The sequence below is a fragment of the Akebia trifoliata genome, chromosome 12, assembly GCF_017979445.1.
Source record: "Akebia trifoliata isolate Shusen 1 chromosome 12, ASM1797944v1, whole genome shotgun sequence".
Taxonomy (NCBI): domain Eukaryota; kingdom Viridiplantae; phylum Streptophyta; class Magnoliopsida; order Ranunculales; family Lardizabalaceae; genus Akebia; species Akebia trifoliata.
The window spans coordinates 26,658,250-26,664,356 of NC_141386.1; the positions used below are offsets into that span (position 1 = coordinate 26,658,250).

A 6,107-nucleotide genomic window follows, 5' to 3' on the forward strand; every position below is an offset into this window, starting at 1 on the left:
CAAAGCCCGTTTGGTAGCAAAGGGGTTTAACCAAACTCATGGGCTAGACTACTTTGAAACTTTCAGTCCTGTTGTTAAAACAGCCACCATTCGCATTGTTCTAACAGTAGCTCTCAGCTTCAATTGGATTATTCGGCAATTAGATGTTCACAATGCCTTCTTGAATGGGGACCTCGAAGAAGAAGTATTCATGGCCCAACCACCAGGTTTTGTTCACTCTCAATATCCAACCAAAGTGTGCAAATTAAACAAAGCCTTGTATGGCCTAAAACAATCACCAAGGGCTTGGTTCACAAAGTTGAGTACTGCTCTCTTACAATGGGGATTTAATTTCTCTCGAACAGACAGCTCTATGTTTACTCATTTTGGTAAAACCTCAACACTTATCGTCCTTGTTTATGTCGATGATATATCATAACAGGAAGCTCTCCGACCATGGTTTGTAATCTGATAGCAAAGCTCCATTCTGCCTTTGCCTTGCGAGATTTGGGGAATCTGTCCTATTTTTTGGGCATAGAGGTATCATATGATCAAGGATCAATGCACCTTAGCCAAACTAAGTACATCTCTGATCTTCTTCACCGCACAGAAATGATTGCTTCTAAACCAGCCAAAACTCCAGGAGCAATCGGGAAGACCTTATCTAAATTTGATGGAGAGCTGATGGAGGATGTTAAGATGTATAGAAGTATAGTGGGTGCCTTACAATATGTAACCATGACACGTCCTGACATTGCCTTTGCTGTTAACAAGGCTTGCCAGTTTATGCAACAGCCCACAACAGCACATTGGCTTGCTGTCAAACGTATTCTCCGGTATTTGCGAGGCACTATGACTGAAGGTCTTCGCCTACAGCCATCCTCAAGTCTAACTATTGAAGCATTCTCAGATGCAGACTGGGGCGCAAATCCTGATGATAGACGCAGCTCTAGTGGGTATCTTGTTTATCTTGGACAAAACTTGATCTCTTGGTCAGCTTCTAAACAGAGAGTTGTCTCTCGAAGCAGTGCAGAGTCCGAATACAGGGGGCTGGCCATAGCTACTGCAGAAATAGTGTGGATTCAAGCATTGCTGAAAGAGTTGTGTGTTACAGTTGCTCAAGTTCCTATTCTCTGGTATGACAACATAAGTGCTTCTTATATGGCCAAAAACCCAGTTTTTCATGCTAGAACAAAGCACATTGAAATAGATCTTCATTTCATTCGAGATCAAGTTCTTAGGCAACAAGTTCTCCTCCAGTTTGTTCCAACTGAAGCTCAACCAGCAGACCTTCTCACGAAGCATCTCACAAGCTCCAGGTTCATGTCCTTAAAGTCACACCTTTGCCTCGTTCCTAGACCCTTTCGCTTGAGGGGGGATGAGAAGCAAGAAGAAGGATCAGTTACTCTATAGTTACAGTAACAGCTATGTAATCTTAACCAATCCCAATATGATTAGAGTTAGTTATTATTGTAACAGTCAGATTTGTTATTTCTGTTATGCCAACTGTTATAACAGCTAGCTATTGGTTGTAAGATTACTCTAAGATAAATACAATTCATCTCTATCTCATATTATGAGTTTAGAGTTTCAGAAATACATTCTTTCATTTTCTATCTATCAGTATTAATCTTCAACACATTATCTGATGTATGCACCTATGATAGTTGTTGAATCACCCTTGGCACCAACGAAAAACCACATGCCCAGTTCCTCAAAATCTTTAACATTTCCTCTGCATTTTTATTCCCAACGCTCATCCCGTCAAAACGACGCCTTACTACTTCCTCCACCTGTTTTAGAATGAATTCTTTTTGAACAACCAAATCAGCAAATACCCACTGATTTCTTTCTTTCCAACACATATAAATTACAGTACAAAACGCTGTGAACAACATCTGCTGAATCTGATTTTCCTGAAATGTAACACTCTTGATTAGTTGCACTTCTTCCTCAATTGACCCCATACCAACTCTAAGAATTCCAAACTTATTCAGACATTGTTTCCAAATCCAACTAGTATATGGACATTGAAGGAATATGTGATCATTCATCTCTTGATTATTACAACACAAGGCACAACGAGAAATCCATTTAAAACCCCTCTTATTAAGATTTTCCACAGTCGATAATTTCTTTTGTATCACTAACCAAGCAATAAAGGAAAATCGCGGAATGCTTTTCTTACTCCAAATGATCTATTTCCATCCCACTGACACCCGATCTTCATCCAACACTTCATAAGCTGTTTTTGTAGAAAATAGACCATTAGGTGTTAATTTCCAGACTACTCTATCCTTTAACAACATCTTTGGTACTCGAGTAGATGAAATAATGTTAATAATTTCATCCATACAATCATTATATGGTCTAGGAAACACCCATGTATTCTCAACGATGAAATCATGAATTACTGCATTCTTATGGCTGTCGAATTGATTAATAATTCGCTTTCCAAATCAAGAAATAATACTCCCTTCATGTAACTAAGGGTCTCTCCAGATTTTAGTACCTTCTCTATCCCCAATCAGGAATCTAACATGCTTCCTTACAAATTCTCTTTCCTTCAAGATGCCTCTCCATGCCCAAGAAGTATTGTTTGAAGCTTGACACCCCCAAATATCCTCTTCTCCAACATATCTCGCTTTCATCCACTTCACCCAAAGAGAGTTACTTTCTAGTAAGCGCGAAAATAATTTAGCTCTGCCAATTTTATTTATATCCCTAAGACCTCGAATGCCAATGCCACCCTTATCAAAGGATTTACATATTTTTCCCAACTAATAGGGTGACTAGAACGAGCAAGGGAAGGACCACTCTACAAGAAATTATTAAGAATATCTCAATTTTTTTCAAAACACTCATCGGGATATTGAAAGACGTCGACCAATATATTTGGAAACTAGATAGAACTGATTTAATTAACTCAAATCTTCCCGCATAAGATAATAAATTTGATTTCCATCCCTCGATCCTCTTGAAAACTTTATCAATCAAAGGTTGACAAAGTGAATGAGTTAATCTAGAGGAAAATAAAGGAAGACCCAAATATTTAATGGGAAAATTTCCCTATGAAAATCCAAGAATTAACAGAATTTGATTTTGGTTATTGCATGATTCACTAAAAAAAACTTGACTCTTTGCTTCATTTACTTGAAGACCAGAAAAACTGTAGAAAAGATTCAGGATATCTCGAATAGATGAAGATGAAGATATATCATTATTTGCAAAGATTAGAACATCATCCGCAAAAATCAAATGGGAAACTCCCGAAATTCCTAAAATATTAGGAACATGCAGTTGATTTGAAGAAATCTTATGAGTTAGAATGCAAGAAAAAACTTCCATAACCATAGTAAACAAATTAGGAGAGAGTGGATCTCCTTGACGCAACCTCTTTCACTCCTAAAAAACCCATGGGAAGATCCATTGATAAGAATTGAGAAGCTTGGCGTAGATACACATTCCATAACTCTCTCTATCCAAACATAATGACACCCTAGTTGGCAAAGAATCGGCCATAGAAAATCCCAATTGACACAATCATAGGCTTTCCTAATATCTATTTTTGCACAAAAAGACTACGAAGAATTTGGATTATGATAATTGTGAACCATTTCATGAGCAAGCAGAATATTATCCTGGATTTTTCTACCATTAACAAAAGCCGACTGGTTAGGAGAAATTGTATGAGATAGATAGATGGCTAATCTATTTGCTAATAACTTGGATATGGTTTTATACAAGAAATTGCAAATGGCAATGGGCCTAAATTTTTCAAGATGATTGGTATTCTCTTCCTTAGGGATAAAACAAATTAACGTTGCATTAATTTCCTTTAATAACTTCCCTTTTAAAAAAAAAATCAATTACCGCCTCACACACATCCTCCCCAACAACATCCTAGAAGTTAATGAAGAATTCTACCCCAAATCCATCTGGACCTGGAGATTTATTTTTCGGAGAATCAAAGATGACAGATTTTATCTCCTCCTTACTGACAGGTTTAGATAAAATATTCACATGTTCCATAGAAAATTTAGAATTAAAGGGCAGTGGAAAACTTACCAACAGATTCGATTTTCGAAAAATTGAAGAATAATACTGTGTTGCCCAAGCTCCAATACTATCTTCACCTTTGAGCAGGATTCATTGATCGGTTTCCAATTCCATTATTCCATTATTCCATTCCTTGCAATAGTTGTCACCACTGACGAATAAAAAAATCTGATATTTCTGTCCCCCTCACAAAGCCACTGAAACCTCGACTTCTACCTGTACAATTGTTCTTCAATGTCTAATTCCGCATTATAATCCTTCAGCGCTTCCACATCTTGATTTTGCAGTGAACTTTCCATAAGCTGCTTCTGAATCATTTGCTAAACTTGATACAACTTTTCCTTAGCTCGCTCTTTCCGTCCATGAATGACACCAAAAATATTTTTATTCCATTCTCTAATTGAATATTTTACCAACCTAAGCTTCCTGGTGAGTTTAAACATAGGACTTCCCCTAATTTCTTGATTCCAAGAATCAATAATCATCTCCCTAAATCCAGGTTTCCCAATCCACAAAGTAAAAAATTTGAATACTTTGGGACCCCCCATTGAGTTAGATGGAAACAACAATTTTAATGGAGAATGATATGAAAAATAGGTCCCCATAGTTTTTAATGCTCTTTAATTTGTATTTCTCCTATGACACACGTTACAATCTTAACAGAACCAAAACTTGCCCAAGCTCATACCTTGTCATGGCAAGCCTCAAATCTTTGTTCTTAATCCTTTTTGTTGTCTTCACGACAATGGTAACTGCTGATCATCTCTCTTCCTCTTCTTCTCTTTCATTGATCAAAGCTGCTTACTGGCCTACATGGGATAGTGTAAACTTCCCTCCCATGGCCATAAACACATCCTTCTTCACCCATATTTTCTATGCTTTTCTCATGCCAAATTCTCTCACGTATAAGTTAGTTATTTCGAAATCCGAAAGCACCTTGCTTACCGATTTCACCAACACCCTTCATCAAAAAAATCCACCTATCAAAACCCTCATCTCTATAGGTGGAGGTGGTTCAGATTCCACCATCTTCTCCTGTATGTCATCGCAGCCATCTTCACGCCAAAGTTTTATCAACTCTATTATCGAAATTGCACGTAAATATTGATTCGATGGTCTTGATCTTGATTAGTAGTCTCCCGTGGACCCGAAACAGATGAATGACTTCAGCCTCTTACTAATGGAATGGCATATTGCAACTGAAAACGAGGCTAGTTCCACCGGCCGCCCACCTCTACTTCTAATGGTCGCCGTTTATTATTCTGTTGATATCCTTCTCGATGGTGCCCAACGGTCCTTCCCTGCTCCTTCAATTACACAGAACTTGGACTGGATCATCGTTATGTGCTTTGACTATCATGGGTTATGGGATACCACCTTTACTGGTGCCCATGCAGCCTTGTTTGACCATAATAACAATCTCAACACAAATTACGGATTGGATTCATGGATCAGCGCTGGGGTCCCTATAAATAAATTGGTCATGGGTTTGCCACTCTATGGGCGTATGTGGAAGCTTAAGAACCCTCAATCACATGGAATTGGTGCACCAGCAGTGGGTGTGGGCCCAGGTGATGATGGGACTATGACTTTCTCCCAGGTGGATTTCAATTTGCAAGAGGGTGCAAAGGTGGTGTATGATCTAACTACTGTGTCCACTTATTCTTATGCTGGGACTTCTTGGATTGGGTACGACGATCAGACATCGATCATGACGAAAATAGAATTTGCTCGGGCTCAAGATCTTTGTGGGTACTTTTTCTGGTATGTTATTGGTGACAAGGATTGGATCATTTCTAGAGCAAGTAATTCTTATTAATGATTTAATTGCATTAAGAACAATTTATTATGAATAATACTACTGGGGTGACTTTAAAATCACATCAATTCCCATTTTGTTAACGTGGATGCTTCTACGGAACCATAGATGGTTTTCACTCTTATCTCGATGAAGTATGTAGAGGGTATTTCTCGGAGCGATTGACACGTGGCAATCTTAGAAAATCTCGTGATCGATTCTCCGAGTGGAGTAGAGAATACACTGAGTTGCATCAAAACCAACCTTCACA

At 38.2% G+C, this 6,107-nt stretch overlaps 1 pseudogene; it reads left to right on the top strand.

Moving 5' to 3' along the window:
- Nucleotides 1–4,783: 4,783 nt before the first annotated feature.
- On the top strand, nt 4,784–5,857 carry LOC147389200 (nod factor hydrolase protein 1 pseudogene; annotated as a pseudogene).
- The last annotated feature ends 250 nt before the right edge of the window (nt 5,858–6,107 follow it).